A 19,426-nucleotide genomic window follows, 5' to 3' on the forward strand; every position below is an offset into this window, starting at 1 on the left:
GACAATCCAGCCCTTTGTGCTGTCTCTACTCATCTCCAGTTCTCTCTCACTGGGTTTAAGCCCTGTTCTGAGTCTTCAAAAGTTGATCTGTTGATATTAAAAAATAAGATTATAAAATTTACTAAATGATTTTTTCTTTAAAGTACTGCTTTTTCCCAATAAAAGGAGGGATATTTCTGACTACTGTATACTTAACTCAGTGTATATAAAAGACTTGCTAATGCTTAAACAGTGAGAAGAGTAAGGATGGCAGCAATTGTAAAAACACATAACCCAATACAGTTAAGTTCCCTACATATGAGTAGGTTCTGTCCCAAGAATGTAAGTCCAGCTTGTTTTTAAGTCCAACAAAGCTAGCCCAAGTATAAAACAAACACAACTGGCTATATAGTCCTGTACCGTAACCGGTTTATAATACTTTTCACACAAATGATACATAAAAAACTAACAAACACAAAAAATGAAGAAAATATTTTTAATTTATGGTACAGTACCTTGGAAAGTACAGTAGCACAACAGCTGGCATGCAGGGGCACATCTGCATCCTTGAAAGTTGTTTGTACATAAGGAACTCAATATATTAAAATATAAACTAGTAGTTTTATTTCAGAAGTTTGCTGTGGCAGTATCGCTACATCATCTTTAAAATACATTAGAGTCACATTTTGACTACCTTATCTTCCTAACAGGGTGAGTACTTAACTATTTTAGCTAGATGCAAATAGTTATTAGTATAAATTTTGTTAATATTATAAGTAAGTTGATAAATTCCTATGTCATTATATATTTTCAAGTACTGTTTAAAAACAAATGTGGACTATTAGTGACCTCTGTGATCTTGCCTAGGACATGGATAAAAAGATTGATTGCAAAATTCAATTATAACAATAAAATTGTGAGAATTAGATTTATTGAATTCTTATAAAGATGCTTCTATATAAGTTTATCCAACATTATTCGATTATTTAAAAAGTTACATATATACAAATATGGCTAAACATGACACAAGATGACCATTTCATGAACAAAGTATCATATTCAATAATCAAAACCCAATAAATGAGTCTCAGATCTAAATTAAACAAATTTAATACAAAAAAAACCTCGAAAGTAATCTATAGAAATTAGCCATTTGCCTTATGATATGAATTATATTTTTAACTTTAACTGAAACTAACTGCAAATGAATAAAAATTACTGTTACAAAAGAAAAAAAGTAACATTCTAGGTTTTCCAAATGAATCTACCATTATACACCAAACTGTATCACACATACTTGAGAATTTAATTATGTCCTATTAAAATTAAGTATATTTCAACCAGTAACTTAAATAGTCTGTTTTTCATGCTTACGTTTGGTATCTTTTCTTGTTAATGATATAAAAGAGCTAAAAATTTTTTATAAATGTAGAAAGGGAAAATAAGACAGACTTTAAAAAAGAAAGTTTAAAACCTCATTTAGACCATTTCTTTTAAAACGAATAGGAATGAAAATAGTTCTGATAATATTTCCTAGTACCACAAATTTTCCAGTTTAAAAATTAGAATTCGTTTGAGGTTCTGCAAATGTGTTATTCCTTATGAGAAATTAGGGTTATTTTATTATTGGAAGGAAATATCAGAATATAATTATAATATAAAATATTAAAATCCAACATTTCTACAGGATCTTAAGGAGACATATTATGCCAGTGTTCTTTAAGGGAAAATATTATAACAAGCAGAAGTGACAGCATGGCTCTAGGGTAAATCTATACATTTAAATAAAAAGTACAGTAATGCTGTTCACATACAAACTATATCAATGATATATTATTATGTGATGCCAAAAGGATCCAGATAATGTGTCTACATAGCCTGGAACTAAATGTAATAAAACCAGACCAGGATCTGTTTAAATTTATGTTTTTTTGTGCACATTACTATAGAAAGAAGAGTTTTTCAAGCAACATTCAATAAGATGCCTCACTAGATACAAACTGTTCTACTTTTAACAGAGAACTGCCCAGGCAAAATCAAGCTACCCAAGTGAAATAATAAACCAAAAGTGTGTGTTACTAGAATGGTATTTTGTGGGAGTATATCATCACACAATGCAGTCTATATTTTAGAAGAGATGGAAAAGAAATTTAGTATGTCTTCATTCATCATAATATGGTATATATTTAACTATGAGCTTTTTTATATATAAATTTTTACCCCGAGTCTTGAATACAGTATGTATGACTACAAATCATTAATAAAATTTTCTACTCTTTTATACATTTGGATATACGGTCTGAATGTGGCATACCCAGGCTGTAGCACAGAAAACTTACCTTATTGTTTCAGTATAAAAGGAAGGAAGGAGGGGAGAAAGGGAATAAAACCCTTGAATTTAAAAACAAAACTGATTTCCATATTAAAATAAGGTCAACCCCAAAAGAATGACCTGTTTTTCAGCTTGGATGGAAAACTCTCCTGTGTATTTGTCAACAAAAGTCTAAGAGACTTCACTTTCACTTTTCACTTTCATGCATTGGAGAAGGAAATGGCAACCCACTCCAGTGTTCTTGCCTGGAGAATCCCAGGGACGGAGGAGCCTGGTGGGCCGCCATCTATGGGGTCGCACAGAGTCAGATACAACTGAAGCGACTTAGCAGCAGTAGCAGCAGCAAGAGTCATATACTAACTAATCTCTGTCAACTCAATGTAGATAGTCAAAATCTATTTACAAATTAACTATTGAGACCATACACCATAATACTTAATAGTTCATAACTTTTTAAATAATGAGAATAATTTTTATAAATGCTTGCTTGACTAATTTTTATCTCTCTAAATTAAAATTCAACTTAATGAGTTTATGAGGTTACACCAGTGGTTTTCAATCCAGAACCCTGGACTTCAGGGTTCATGCCAAATGGACTCTAAAATAACAATAATGATGCTAATAGTAATATGGATAAAATAATAACAAACATTTATTATGTGCTTACTGTATTCAGAAATTCCATATATGTTACATGCACAAAATTTTTAACCCTTTACAATAAAACTATGAGCTTTGGGATTCTTCATTCTAAAATGAGGAGGAGATAAATGCAGAGAGAGATGAGGAAGCTTTTCCAGGGTCATTCCATTAGTAAATGGCTGATTGATTTGAACCCAAACAACCTAGATATTTTAATCACTATACATGCCACCTTCCAAGGTAGTCATGGGAAGTCTATGAACTATTTTCAATCCCCATATGTCTTACAGACATTGCCCATTTATCTATTTTGGATGAACTAAATAAAACACTGTTCTTTTGACATTGGTCAAAATTATGTCAATTCAGAGTGGTAACACTAATTGATAACAGATTTTGTTTTTTGTTTTTGGTTGTTTTTTTTTTTTTGATAACAAATTTTGATCCAAAGTCTGTAGGCATCTTGAGATGCAAGGAAGATCATGACTCATCCAGCCTTTCGGAACCAGTCTGTAGAAAACTTGGCTTTTTGGGTTTCTTGCCAGTATGTTCCTGAACTTCCATCTACTTTCTTTAATGTAATAGCACATCAGAATCGCCTTCACACAGTGTTTTATGGTTTCACTGCACTTGCTCACCTTACCACATTTAAAACATCTGGAGCTAATGTTTTAAAGACTTGCAAACTTTTAAAGTGGCTTCTATGCTCAGAAAAAAAAAAAAAAAATGAAACAAGGTAAAACCTACTTTTTATCCAGTCAGCACATCCTCTGGCAACATCCTCTGTTCCTTCCATCTAATTTTAAGGTGCCCAGTTGCAATGGTGTATAACAACCTGATAAGGATTCATTGCAAAATTCAGTCACGGGGTAGGTCAATCTGAAAAAAAAATAATAATGTTCACATAAATCCGACCTGGATCAAAATTTTTATTGCAGGCATGAAAGTAAGCTAGGGTTGGGGAAAAAAATGAAAGAGCTATAGAAATGTAGCATACTCATAATCTTTCATTTCTGCCCTGGAGAGGCTTGAAATGTTGAAGCCAGGAAATAGAATATGATCAAACAGCCCCACTTGTATGTGACTAAATTGATAAAAAACCGTGGAAACCTAAATCTAAATTATAAAGTACATTTATGAAGTCCTATCAAACTGAATTGTTATCTTTAGGTGCTTTAAACAGAAATTCTGAACACTGAATAATGGCCCAATAAATGCTTAATGAGGAAATGAATATATGGTTCTACCAATCCACACTTTATCTTTTGAGATGGTTTCTTTCACATCTCGAAAATCCACATGAAGCCCAAGACTTGCATCCTATTCTGGGTGTTTTGTGGAAGAAGGAGAAGGTGCTGTATTACCCAGAGAAGAAGCTCAATGCATTTTGAATACTGAGAAGTTACTTTAAAATACGAGTAGAAGTACAATACATATCATAACATTATTTGAATGGTCACAACACCCACAAATTTTCTGCTAATCACAACTGGTAAAACAAAAAACAATGTAAGATGGTGACAGATTTGACATGTAAGCCATTTAGTTAATATTAAACTGTCATTTGGTAGGTTACAAAAATCGGAGACAAATATTCAAAATTGAATGTCCAATGCATATAACCATTTTAAAGCTTTAAGTGTTTAATTTGAGAAAGATCACACAGAACAGAAAAACACCCAATAGTTCAAATTTTGAGAAAGGGGAAATTCCATCATGTATAGATAAGGATGAAGAAGGAAAGAACATCATCTCCTAATTCCATACACTTAAAATTGTGTGTCTTGTATTGTTTGAATATTGGGCAAACTGCAAATACATCTACAGTATCAGTCTTCAATTGTAAGTGCTGGAATGCAAAGTCATGCAAATATTTTGTATCTATTCCTCAACCCTCCCCTAAAAATGAAGGGAAACACTTTCTTGAGTATTTACTATAACAGTGAATCATAACATTTTAACTCTATGCTTTTGATATGAATAAAAAAATCAGTTGGTAAATATGCATAGGATTTCTCCAAATACCATTCCTATTACTACTATTTGACATAAAAAGTTAAAAGTAATACACAAACAATGTAATAATACTCAGCCATAAAAAAGAATCAAATAATGCCATTTGCAGGGTGGATCTAGAGATTATCATACTAAGTAAAGTAAGTCAGAGAGACAAAGAAAAATACCATATGATATCACTTACATGTGGAATCTAAAATATGGCACAAATGAATCTATCTGCTAAACAGACTCACAAACTTAGAGAACAGATTTGTCATTGCCAAGGGGGCAAGGGTATGTGGGAAGCATGGATTGGGAGCTTGGGATTAGCAGATGTAAACTATTACATATAGGATGGATAAACAACAAGGCCCTACTATATAGCACAAGGAACTAAATTCAGTATCCTATAATAAAACATAATGGAAAAGAATATGAAAAAAATATATATATAGTAAATCAAGTACACATCAATAAAATACTTTTTAAATTCAAAATGATCACCCCTAAATTGTCCTTTAATGAAGAATCTACTATAAAAATTTTGTTGTCCTTAAAGACAAAATTCATGAATATTTCATGAATCAAGGAAATAAAGGGAATGAGGCGAGATAGTTCATCAGTGCTGACGCAGTAACTCACAACTGCTAGGGAAAGTGATCTTCAACACAATTTCTGTTTTTTGACTTTTATTTGAGCTGTATTTCCAACAATAACAACAAAATAAGTAGCAGGAAAAAATATTCTCTATGTTGGAAAAAATAGATGTAATCTAATTACAAATTGCAAAGTTTTCAGGGACTGATATAGAGGAGAACTACCCAAGAATACTAGACTGGGTTGCCATGCCCTCCTCCAGGGGATCTTCCCCACCCAGGGATTGAACTTGCATCTTTTAAATCTTTGTGTTGGCAGGCGAGTTCTTTACCACTTGTGCCACCTGGGAAGTCCATGTGTATCATTAAATATTTCCAAATCCATAGCCTGCACATCACCAGGAGTGAACTCTCATGTTAACAATAGACTTTGGGTGAAAATAATGCATCAATTTAAGTAGAGAGATTTAACAAATACACCACTCTGATGCCAGACATGGATAACAGACAAGGGTATGCGTGTGAGAACACAGGATGCATAGGGAAAATCTCTGCACCTTCTTATTTTTGTCATGAATCTAAAACTGTTCTAAAAATAGCCTTTTTAAAAATACATAGGCCATTAGAAACCCCGAGTCAATGCTATGAAATGAAAATGCAATTGACAAGCCAAAGACTTTTTCTTTCAAATCTCCAGAGAAGTATCCAGAGGATGGTATGACTCAGTAATCAATAATTAAAAAGAAAAATGTTCTACTTTGTTTTACAGCTTCCTCTCAAATTAACAGTGATCCTTCTGTTGCGAGGAAAGATCATTTTGCACTCAAACAAGGTGGGGTCAAAGGCCAAGAAGCCCTCATCACCTCCCACCTCCCCCCACCTTGCCTAGAGTCACAGAGTAATGCAGACCCTGCCATCTGCACTGCCTCACTTCTGACTACAGTCCTTTCCGGATGGTTGGACAAGCAAATACATGAATATAAACAAGGCCCTTCTTGTAGAGGAAGTTGTGTAAAAGTCAGCCTCTAGCCAGAGGGAACTGGAAGATGGAAGTTATGTATTAACATGGAAGGGATGTGTGATATATTCTGGAAAGAAAATAAAAGCTTGCTGAATAGTGCACTAGTGAGAATATATCTTATACACTCTTGCTCTCCCACATCTGGAAATATATAACCAAAAATGCTAACAGTTCCTACTCATGGAAATAAAAGCAGGGGGACAATGGAGGCTTCCACTGTTTATATGCTTCAGTGCTGTTGGAAATATATCTATTTTTCACAAACACTACTTGTGTAATTCTACTCTTCGCAACCCCACGGACTATGGCCCTCCAGGCTCCTCTGTCCATGGAATTCTCCAGGTAAGAATACTGGAGTGGGTTGCCATTTGTGTCTCTAGGGGATCTTCCCAACCCAGGGGTGGAACCCGGGTTTTCCACATTGCGGGCAAATTCTTTACCACCTAAGCCACCCAGGGAAGCCCTTATATAATTTAACAACAAACTAAAATATGAGGAAGGCTTAGAATTGTATACTTCTACTGAGGAAAAATGAGAGCCCTGTTCACAAATTTTTAATACACCCCAGCCTTTAAGACCTGGTTATAACCTCCAGCAACTTCTTTTATCCAGTTGTCAGGCAGACCACTGGGAGCTGGAAAAATGGAAAAGACGCTGGTCTAATTATAAGCAGTAATGAATTCATGACTTCATCTTGATTTCACTGAGAATCAGTTTTCTTATCAAGGTGAATAATCTTTGATAATATGGTTCTTAGAGGGAATTAATGATATATGTCAAGAATCACTCATGATATATGTCAAGAATTCTTAAAAGAATGAAGAAAATCAATGTTTAAAATATTGGGTTGGCCAGAAAGTTCATTTGGGTTTTTCCATAAGATGATGCGGAAAAACTCAAACTTTTTGGCCAACCCGTATTTGTGCGAGCATCTTCAATTTCCACTTGGGTCTGAGGGTTAGTCTCTGAGCATGCGTGATGGCTTTACAGATTTCTCTGTAAACTAGAGTTGCTTGTTCTCATGTGATGCAGTAGGAGTAGCCTTGCCCTGACCTGGCCCCAGGAAAGCCTCTGGTCCTGGGAGGGAGAGCGAATTTGACCTCCAGTCTGCTGGAGGTGACTCAAAGTCTAAGTGACTCAAAGTCTAAGTGACTCAAAGTGGCTAAAATCTCTGCTCAGTTCCTTAGACTGATGACAATAACCTGATAATAGCAATCAGGTGGTATTAGAAAGTGGGCTATATACACCTTTTATAAGCTGGTTTGTGAAAATACTGGCTGAGTCATGTGCTTGGGTGCCTGGAGACCAACCACGTGTGCACAGACCCTGCACAGGGAGGGCAGCTCATCTTAGACACTGATAAGATGCAAACCCAAACACAGACCACAAAGAGGAGGTTGTCTTGGCCAGCCTCAACCAGGCTTTTTTCTCTGTCCAAATACGGCTTGCTTTCCCCTATTGAATGTGATGGATATGTAATTGATTCCTTCATCTTTGCTCACTGACTAAACATTGCTGACATAATAAGAAGTGGTGGGAATTTTTTCGAAAATTAAATTAAGTGAAGCTCCTGACTTTAAGGAACTTATGCTCTAGAAGGGAATACATGATAACAAAGGAAAATGCAAAATGTACATCATTTTACATTTTTGGATAAGCAGCAAAGACTAGACTAGCCCAGAAGCAGCACAGCAGAGACTTGGAAGAAAGACAGCCAAGGCATAGAAGTCTGTGCACTGGACTTGGAATTAGAAGTTTCTACACCACAGTTCTGCCCCTTAAAAAGCAGCAGGCTTTAGTCAATCATTTAAATTCTCTAACTTCAGTCTGCTCATCTGCAAAACTTATACTATTACCAGAATTAAAGAATATAAAAATTAAAGAATTTTTTTAAGAATTAATGTAAAAATACGTAAAGTATTTGTGAACCATTAAAAGAACTCTACAATATAAAAGCATTGTCAATGACTAGGAAATTAAAGAAATATTTAATTAGAAAAGACAGCATTGGAGCTACATGAAAGGTCAGGGGCAGGCAGAGGTTAGCTTTTTTGGGGAGGGAAGAAGTAAGAGAGACATGCAGAAGACAGATTGCCAGAAATGCTTGGAGAATGGATCTCCCCGTAAACTCATTAATAAAGCATGGGACGCAGACAGTTCTGCGTGAGGCTAGAAGTTTCAGAAAATACAAAAGCAGCTGTGAATGCCCAACTAAGAAGGTGAGACTTTATTTCTTAGACTACAAGGAAACACTGAAAGGTTTAAGGTTCTTTGTTGCATTATCAGAGATACGCTGCTGCTGCTGCTGCTAAGTCGCATCAGTCGTGTCCGACTCTGTGCGACCCCATAGATGGCAGCCCAACAGGCTCCTCCGTCCCTGGGATTCTCCAGGCAAGAACACTGGAGTGGGTTGCCATTTCCTTCTCCAATGCATGAAAGTGAAAAGTGAAAGTGAAGTTGCTCAGCCATGTCCAACTCTTAGCGACCCCATGGACTGTAGAGACATGTTAGTGACATGCTAAAAGTTTGCGGGACGCAGGAGTGAGGAAGACCAGGAGGTAACATGATCTCCTAATAAATTATTGAAACAGCTCAGGTAAGAAAAACTGGTAGAAATCTAACATGCACCACTTATATTCTAGCAATTCCATTTTTAGGATCTATTATACACCAATATATTTACATGAACAAATCTATGTGAAAGTGTATGTAAAGAAGAAATTGTATGACTTAAATAATGGTGATATTGTTTAAAAATGGAAAAACCTAAATGTTACCAAGGAAACGTTAACTAAACAGCAACACATCTATACTATGTGATGGGTGGTGGTTTAGTCACTAATTTGTGCCTTACTCTCCCAACCCCATGGACTTTGCCCGCCAGGCTCCTCTGGCCATGGGATTTTCCAGGCAACAATACTGGAGTGAATTGCCGTTTCCTTCACCAGGGGATCTTCCCAACCCAGGGATCAAACCCATGTCTCCTCTGTATTGCAGGCTGATTCTTTACCAACTGAGCCACCAAGGAAGCAGTGATCCTATGTGATCCTATGTGATCCTATGCAGTAATGAAAAGAGAATTAAATGAATGGGAAGTGATAATGGAGCTATTTCTGAAATGCTAACTGGAAACAGCAAGCCAAAGAATGAAATATAAAGTAAAATCACATGAGTGCTTTAATGTTACATATTTGCATATGTATATGCATGATTGAATACAACTGGAACTGAAGGTGGTAACAGAAATGAACTCCGGGGAAAGGAGTGAGGGCAGAGAGAATAAGGAAGGAGAACTTCCATGTGTCTTTCCACAAGTGTGGAAAGACATGTCTCTCAACCCTGCTCTACATACTGGAAACAAAACTAGGAGACAAACAAGAAATTCTCTCCAGGTCACTTCCGTTCTAGTGATGGAAAATAGATAACATGTAGATCATGAAATATCACACAGTGTGAAGTACAACGGAGAGATATGATGGGGAATAACTCAGTGTAGACTTTAGACAGCATGATTGTTTGGGGTTTCTACTGCCTCTAATTTAGCAACTTTAAACAACATCTACTTATTATCTCAGGCTCCATGAGTCAGATTTTGGGGTCCTCTCGCAGGTCTCACAAGCCTGCAGTCAACGTGGTGGCCAGGATGTCTTCTTTCTGGAGGTCTGGCCCGGCTCCAGGCTTACTAGGTGAGCTGGCAAAACTGCTTTTCTCAGGGTTATCCCACTGGGAGACCTGCTTCTTACTGGTTATCAGCTGGAAGCAGCCCCAGGTCCACCATCTACTTGTGGAGACTGTCTCCACAGACAGCTCACAGCAAGGCAGTGAGAATCTCTCTCGGTTCCATCTGCCAGGATAGAACCATGTACAACATAACGTTAACTGTGGGTGTGACATCCCATCCTCTGAGCTATGTTCCATCATCAAACGCAAGTCCCAGGTGACATCCACACTCCGGGAGGGGATGAATCAAGAGTGACTCACTGGGTTGCCCTGGGGTGTGTCTGCCACAGTGACCAAGAAAGCCCCTCTAGATGGGTGGACATTCAGGCTGAGATCTGAATAATCAGAAGGAGGCAGCTGGTCTGTACCCAGTGGTGGACTACCCAGAGTTCCCAAGCACTGCCAGGTATTCCCCGAGCACTGATGAGTATCCCTCCAGCACTGACATGGTATTCTCCCAGCACTGACAGGTGTTTCGGGGGCCCTGGCAGGTATTCCTCAAGCACTGGTGGGTATTCCCCAGCTGCTGGAAGTGTTGGCGCCTGGGAGTGTCCACTTACGTGAAATTAAACGACTTGACCATCAGACAGAGGCGGCTCTAATGTGGTGGAGTCTAAGAAAGCAAATCAATATCTAATCCTGCAAATGCCTCAAGGTTCCAAAACTGAAACCTAAGGACAACCAACCACAGATAGGCAACTAGGACTGAGCTGTAGCCAATCAATAATTTTCTCACTTTGCTTTGGCCTTTCATCTACAAAGTTCTCTCCCCAGTTCCCTTTGGTGGGACATGGCTAACCTCTTCAGGTATGGCACTGCCAAGTTCAATTTATTAGTTTTCCTTCAATTTATTGTTGTTCAGTAGCTAAGTCATGTCTGACCCTCTACACCCTCATGGACTGCAGCATGCCAGGCTCCTCTGTCCTCCACTATCTCTCGGAGTTTGCTCAAATTCACGTCCATTGATTTTTGCCTTTTCATACTGTCCATGGAGTTCTCTAGGCAAGAATGCTGAAGTGGTTTTCCATTCTCTCCTCCAATGACATTTTGTCAGAACTCTCCACTATGACCCATCCGTCCTGGGTGGCCCTGCACAGCATGGCTCATCGCTTCACTGAGGTATGCAAGCCCCTTCACCATGACAAGGCTGTGATCCATAAAGGGGTTTCCTTCCATAACTCCCAGTAATGATGAAGAGTGAAGGCCTGGCCCCTCAATTCAACCCCAGACAATTGTGAGGGGCCAACCCAGCCTCAAGTCCTCTCGGGGTCAGCTGTGGATTTAATAAGCCTGTGACGCAGCCCCCTTTCTCTGCCTGCACACTTGCTTCCCTCCCTTGCACAATGTTGAGCCCAAGAGCATTCCCTAATAAAGTTCTCATATCCTAATTTCTACTGCAGAGTCTGTTTCCTGGGAAACTGAACCTGCAGCAGTAGCAATAGAATGATTAGAGTGATAAACATTCCAGAAAGAGGAGACTGCTAGTGCTAAGGCTTTTCAAGTAGGAAGGGCAGGCCAAAAAAAAAATGATTGAGGTTAGAGTTTAACTGTTCAAAAGAATGGCTCAACTTGAGGTCAGAAAATTAGGTCAGTGTTAGATCACACAAGGCTGTGTAAGCCAGGATACGGAGGTTTGATTTTTCAGTGTGATGGAGAACCATTTTTGTACTTCAAAATGAAAAGTTTTTAGATCAATAAAAACCAATTCAATGTCAAGATAAAATATGCAAATAATAGAGAATAGTAAGAGAATAAAGAATAAGAGAATAGATGAATAGATACACTTGATAACAGATGAAACCCTGGAAAGGGAAAAGATGCAAGTTTCTCTGACCAATGCAATGGACAAACAAGAGGTAGAATTAAGTTATTTATCATCAGTTATCATCTCTGATTTGGTTTTAATAGAAAACAATGGATCCTGTGGTTGTGATAAACCTGTATTTGAGAAATGCTTATTGATGTCTCCATATGCTTTTAAATTCAGCTCTTTTGAATGGGCATATCCTTTGCAAACAATACCAAGACAGCTGACCCACTAAATATGGCCCCCCAACAGGAAATAATGCTTACATAGAACCTGAAATCTTTACTGTTCAATTCTCTCAAGATGTGCAATGTATTGCTGCAAAGAAGCAGTCTTTTCTCTGTCACACCCAAGACAAAGAGCGCTCAGGGATACAGGGCTCAGATAGCTTTACCAACAATGGTTCCTTTCAAAAGCAGAGGAAGCTGACAGCAAAGATGTTTGAGAAGTGGGATTTGAAGAATTTCATAAATTCCTCTTTCTACTTCTTTCCACTTAAAGATGATTCAAATTGCTTGCTTCTACCCTATAAGACAAGCTAGCATTAAGCTTTTAACCTTGACAGAGAGGAAAACTGCAGTATCATTGTGTAGGAGGCTGCCTGCTGAGTGCCACGAGCAACCTAACATTGTTTCTCAAGTGGAAAGATGAAAGTTCTCGGCACATTTCGTCAGGGAGAGTCAAACATTAGATCTCTGGGACTTAAAAGTAGAATGATGTTAAAATTTCAATAAATTCTCTACACGCACTACTAATATTAAGATTTTAGTCATTCAACTGATGCAAAAATGTAACTCAAATGGATACTAATTATTTTCAACCCATGTATCTAATGAGCTTTAGAGTTTAAGCAGATGAAAAATACTTTACCTTATTTATTTATCAACTCAGCTTTAGACCTTTGGTAAAAAGGAGTTCTCTGAAGACAGAGTTGGTCTTAACCTTGTTAATGACAAGGAGAAAACTAACCTATGTGCTGCTGTTGTGCTTTAGTGGCGAAGTCGTATCTGACTTTTTTGTGACCCCATGAACTGTAGCCCGCCAGGCTCCTCTCTCCATGGAATTTCTCAGGCAAGAATACTGGAGTGGGTTGCCATTTCCTACTCCAGGGGATCTTCCCGACCCAGGGATTGAGCCCATGTGTCTTGCATATGCAGCAATCAAAGAAAAATAAGTATTATTCCCCACTTTATAAAAGAGAAAACAAGTCCAGTGACATCAAACAGTTTATCCACTGTCACGAAGTCACTAAATGGCAAAGACAGGGATAAACCCAGAGCCATGATGCTGTCTCAGCGCCCCGCTGTGGCATTCTCACTAGGTAGGCTGCTTCCTCCCTATCACCACATGTGCCTTAGAATACGATCTTAGGCAGAGAGGCAGAGAGCTAAAGGCACCTGTCAGATTTCATCAGAATAAAACAGATTCAGATACTTATAGCTGTAGTGCTATGGGAACACTTAAAAAGTGTGAGTAGTCACTGTGCTACCTGATTTCAGCTTCTTTGGTTAATAATAACTTATTCTCCCAATATCTCTTCTTTAATAGCTGAAACTTTATTAAGACCGAAAATAAATGCAATTATCTGTGAAGGATGCTATATATGTGCTTGAGTGTACATTGCAGAGTGAAAACAGGAATTAACTGCAAACAGGCACAAGGGGACTTCTGGGAGAAATGGAAATGCTTTCAAACTCGATTTTGATCAAGGTTGAGCAATTCTATAAATTTACTAAAATATTGGATCACACATTTACAATGTGAATTTCATGGTATGTAAATTATATCTCAATAAAACTATTTTTAAAGGATAGGAAAGAATGGGGTACATATTACTGCTAAATATGAATAGTATGAACATATTAATATAAAATGATTGATAATGTACTTGAAGGAAAGGGAATAGAGTCACTGAGCATGTGTATTTGAGAGAATGAGCACGAAGGGGCTAAAGAAAAATCAGGAAGGGGGCATGATGCCAGCCTTTCCTGCTGTTCCGCATCAGGTAAAATGATCATCCAGCAGGGTCATCACAAAACCTCCACTTAAGAATTCCCTGAGGAAAATTTAGCATGGAGCGGAGAGGTGATTCCTCTAAGACCACAGAACCAGTCTCAGAGCTCAGTTCAGACTGAGCCCCTAGGACAGAAGCCCGCATTCTAAAGAAGTGAAGTCTATCTGGAGCATTCCTATTATACTTAAATATTCATCCATTCAGTGAACTTTTGTTGAGCAACTCATATGCCAGATGTGGCCAGCCATCTAATCCTCATGTGTAATCCCATGAGGCGGAAGTGTCATTGTGATTTTAATGTCACGCGGGTCTCCATAGACCTGACCGACCTTTGAGGACACACAGGGTCATGTGAACGACATCAACCCAAACTCTCCTGGCTATTGCTACGTTTCCCTCAGAGGATCCCAAACGCTGGCAAAGGCCGCCTATTCAGACTTCTGAGAGTCCCAAGGATGTTGCTCTGGGAGCAGCTCTGAGATACTGCTCTGCACGTTGTCATGGGACAGCACTGTCTCATCTGGGCTCTGCAGATGATGCCCAGCAGAAACGTGTGGTTCTGTCTGGGGAGGGCTCAACAGCTCAGTTTCTCTTGAGTAGGAAATGCTAAGGAACGATGCCTGTCCATCCACACTTGAAAATGCTTTAGTACAAATGGTTCAGTCTTTGCTTACCCTTCTTTCAGCACCAGACATGAGCCCTTGACCCTGAATGGAAGCATGTGCCAACCCCCACACTGAAGTCAGGACCGCCACTTGCCTGCAGTCGTCAAGGCTCTGTTGCTGAGGGCAGCCCACCATGTCTAGCTTTACCTTTGCTTATTATGGGCCAGGTCCCAGGGGCCTTCCCAATCCTGCTCAGGGAGATCTCTAGGGAACCATCCAGCCTCATCCCTCTTCCCAGTATGTTTACACAATCCAAATCCAGTTTTTAGACTGTGTGAGTTAGACAACATCAAGGATTCCATTACGAGCCCCTCATCTGCCAGAGGACACCACTCCCACAAGCACAATCCCTTCTGAATTAGGGTTTGGTCACCTGCATTCACTCTATTAAATCTATCTCGCTAAGAAACCTTCCTAACATCACAGAACATTACTTATACTATATAAATATACATGCAAACATATTCTATAATGCAAGCTTTGTAATGATAAATAAACCAGTCCATAAACATTTACTCAGTTCTCAATATTCCTAAATTTTTAACCAATCATGTCTAACAACTCAAATTTAAATTTATATTTTTCAAATAACATACCACCAAATTAACAACTGAACTGAAGGTTAAAGAAAAGAGATAGTATGAAATAAATGTCTTTTAAATATAGTAAAAGAGTTCACCTTTAAAATAAAACATATGGCTTTGGTTTTTCATTCTCTTTTATTTTCTCTGGCTTTGAAGAGGAATCTACAGAGATAAAATAAGTCATCTGTAGGAGAGCTCAGTAAACAACAGCAGTGTTTACACAGTTCTTCATATAAGCTTTGAAAAAACTGAGCACATGGCCAGATTACACATCTAAATTTTATGATGTCCATAATTCCCTGCTACCATCCTAGGTCTTGAAGATTGCTAAATTATATCCTTGATCTTATATGTATATAAGAAGAATCAATTTACACTTGGCTATGTAGTCATACACTACACATATTTGTAAGACCAGAACATTTATAATTTGATAATATTGACTAAAGCTTTTACCTGACTTATTCTGCATTTAGCTTACAATTGAAATCTCTACAGTTACCCCTACTTGTTAAAAATAATTTACAAAATAGTGTCTCAGAAATTCATGGTAATATCTCCCAAAATGATACAGGGAATTTTTATTTTTAATGATATATTTAAAGTTGAAGATACAAATTGAGTCAGGTTCTCCTAGCATCTAAAATGACTCCTAATGTATAAGCTATTTCACTAGAACAACTTCACCAATGTGCACAGAGCAGTTAATACAGAACTTGGGGCCCACTGAGGCTCTTAGAGAAACAAAATAACCTGAAATAAACTTAGAATACTCAGAAAGACCAACCGATAAATAAAATACATACATATATTCAGTGTTTTGAGATGGGTATTATTTTTGATAAATATATGATAGATGGTAAATTATTTTATTTCATTTGAATAGGAACATATTATAATATTTTATACATTAATTTATTGACTGATTCAACAAATATTTCCTGAGTGTCCAGGAGAGACATGGTGACTGGCGTTGTGAGAAAATAAGCTAAATATCAGACAAAAAGTCTTGCCTTCAGAGCACTGGCTTTCCAGTGAAGCAATAAACAATAAACAAAATAAGGAGATAAATCATATGTCAGGTGGGGAAAGTGCTGGGGGGAGGAATAAAGCAGAGCAGGATGCTGGGGACATATGGAGCGGTTATGATGGAAACAGGATGGAAGACCTCAGGGAAAAGTGACATGAGTCTAACAGCCTGGAGATGAGTGAGCCGGTCTCGTAGCTTTCTAGAGAACGAGAAATCTAGGACAAAAGAACAACAATTGCGAAGGCCCTGATGCCGGTATGCTTGGTAGGAGACCAGTATAGATATGGTGACAAGTAACTGGGGAGACGGAGAAGGCAATGGCACCCCACTCCAGTACTCTTGCCTGGAAAATCCCATGGACGGAGGAGCCTGATAGGCTGCAGTCCATGGGGTCGCTAAGAGTTGGACACGACTGAGCGACTTCACTTTCACTTTTCACTTTCATGCATTGGAGGAGGAAATGGCAACCCACTCCAGTGTTCTTGCCTGGAGAATCCCAGGGACAGGGGAGCCTGGTGGGCTGCCATCTATGGGGTCACACAGAGTTGGACACGACTGAAGTGACTTAGCAGCAGCAGCAGCAACTGGGGGGAAACTGGAGAGGAGGTAAGGTGGAAATGTGTGTGTGTGTGTATGTGTGTGTGTGTTTATAGGGCCTCTTAGGCCACTGTAAGAACTTTACTTTCATCCAAGTAAGATAGGAAATAGACTAAGATAACAAGGTTATGAACAAATAAGTAAAAAGAACTAGTTTATATTTTTAAAAACTTATTCTGATAGTTTTGTTGAAAATTGACTAGAAGGTGGCAAATGCATAAGCACCAAGACCAGGGAGGTGCCTCTGAGACTCTCACGCAGGAGAGAGGCAAGGATGGAACCAGGGCCATAGCCACGGAGGTGAGAAGCGGTGACAATATGAGGGCAGAGCCAAGAGAATGACCTTCCACGTTGGATTAGATGATGGGAGGAAGAGAGGAGACAAAAGTGATCCAATTATTTTTAATCCAAGCAACTGCAAAAATGGGGAAGACAGAAGGAGAAGGAGCTTTCTGGGTGCAGGCTTGTAGGTCAGAAGGTGGTATGATTCAGCAACTCAGTTTTGAACATGTTAAGTTTGAAATTATTATCAGTCAGCCATGTGGAGGTGAACAGTAGGTGATCTGAGCCAGAAATTATGTGTATGTGAAAGTTTTTGATAGAGATGAATGGATAGATACACAGATGGATGGATAGATAAATTTCAGTTCAGTTCAGTCGCTCAGTCGTGTCCGACTCTTTGCGACCCCATGGACTGCAGCACACCAGGCCTCCCTGTCCATCACCAACTCCTGGCGTTTACTCAAACTCACGTCCATTGAGTCAGTGATAAATAGTAGATAGGTTTTTAAGGCCATGGAACTGGATGGCATCACAAAGTCATGGAGTTTGGGTAGAAAACAAAATAGGTGCAAGGACTGAGTCCTGGAGCATTCCAGTTAGAAGTTAAGAAGACAAGAGACCAGCAAAGGAGACCAAGACAATTTCATCACACGTGTATATTAAAAACTTGTGTAAACCTGGACATTCTGTTCTTCCCAGATCCAAGAGGCCGAAGCATTACACACAATGTTGCCATGTGAAGGGGAGACACAGCCTAGAACTGTGTACCATTCACTGTCACACAGAACCATGAATCTACAGGGTCAACTTGTAGCTCCCTCCAGGAAAAGATATCAGGTAGTATCAGAGATCAAGAACCCAAAGTGTGATCAGGAGACAGAACTAGCTCAGTCACCAAATCATTTACATTCATTCAGCTAATAGTGAGCAGAGCCAACTGAGTGAGCCACTGTCCCCGGTGGGCACAATAAGTTCAGAGCCTACTGAATATATACATACATATATATACGTTTTAATGATACATCACCATTTACAATAACAGGAAAATGTTTTTCTTTTTGGTCAGTATTGCCAAGTTCTGTGTAGATGGAGCACATTAAACAAAGATAACAGCGACAATATTCTCCATTTGTGGGCTTCCCTGCAATGTGACCTTGCCCATTCCTAGGCAGAGTCTAGTCCCCCTTTTCTTAGGTTCCAGGTTGGACTTAGTGACCAGTGTGTAACCAAGAGAACATAAAGGAAGTGACTCTATGTGACAGCTGAGGCTAGGTCAGAAACGCTGCAGCATTTCCATCTGGTTCTCTTGAAACACGTGCTTTCCAGACACCACTCTTAGAACTGGTGCTCCTGGAGACCAGTCCCCACACTGTCAGAAGCACAAACAAGACGGAGAGGCTGCACTGCCCAGCCACGGGGGTGCCTGCCCCCTTAAATCATCACCCATCAGGCATTAAGAGCCTTTCTTAAGATTCTGCCCCAGCATTTGATACACCCTCATTGTAGTGCTGGAGAAGCCTCTTTAGAGTCCCTAGGACTGCAAGGAGATCAAACCAGTCAATCCTAAAGGGAATCAACCCTGAATATCCATTGGAAGGATGGATGCTGAAACTCCAATACATTGGCCACCTGATGCACAGAACTGAATCATTGCTAAAGACCCTGATGATATGAAAGATTGAAGGCAAGAGGAGAAGGGAGTGACAGAGGATGAGATGATTGGAAGGCATCACTGACTCAATGGACATGAGTTTGAGCAAACTCCAGGAGATGGTGAAGGACAGGGAAGCCTGGTGTGCTTCAGTCCATGGGCTCGCAAAGAGCTGGACACAACTGAGCAACTGAACAACAACAACAGCAACAACAGCTATCTGAGTCTTCCAAGCTGAGGCCCAGATTCCAAGGATCCCTATCTGAGTTTCTGAGCATAACACAATAGTTTCCATTTTGTACCACTAAGATTTGGGTGTGAATTATTAAGCAGCAATGGATGATGGTACCAATTATGTTCTCATCATTTAACTCATTTAATCTTCAAAACGAATCTATTAACTGGATATTATTCTCTGCATTTTACAATGGAAACTGAGCTTTAAGAATGGTTAACACAGCTAAAAAATGGTAGAACCAAGATACAAACAGAGTTACAGACCCAGAAA

General features: G+C 38.9%; 1 long non-coding RNA gene across 1 annotated transcript in view; it reads right to left on the reverse strand.

Moving 5' to 3' along the window:
- Positions 1-19,426, reverse strand: part of LOC112585119 — a 74,031-nt gene that overhangs the window by 28,884 nt on the left and 25,721 nt on the right. The window contains exon 2 of the long non-coding RNA XR_006641109.1: positions 3,701-3,832. This is a non-coding gene — a long non-coding RNA (uncharacterized LOC112585119). The remainder of the gene's footprint in view (positions 1-3,700; positions 3,833-19,426) is intronic.

Source organism: Bubalus bubalis, chromosome 5, assembly GCF_019923935.1.
Source record: "Bubalus bubalis isolate 160015118507 breed Murrah chromosome 5, NDDB_SH_1, whole genome shotgun sequence".
Taxonomy (NCBI): domain Eukaryota; kingdom Metazoa; phylum Chordata; class Mammalia; order Artiodactyla; family Bovidae; genus Bubalus; species Bubalus bubalis.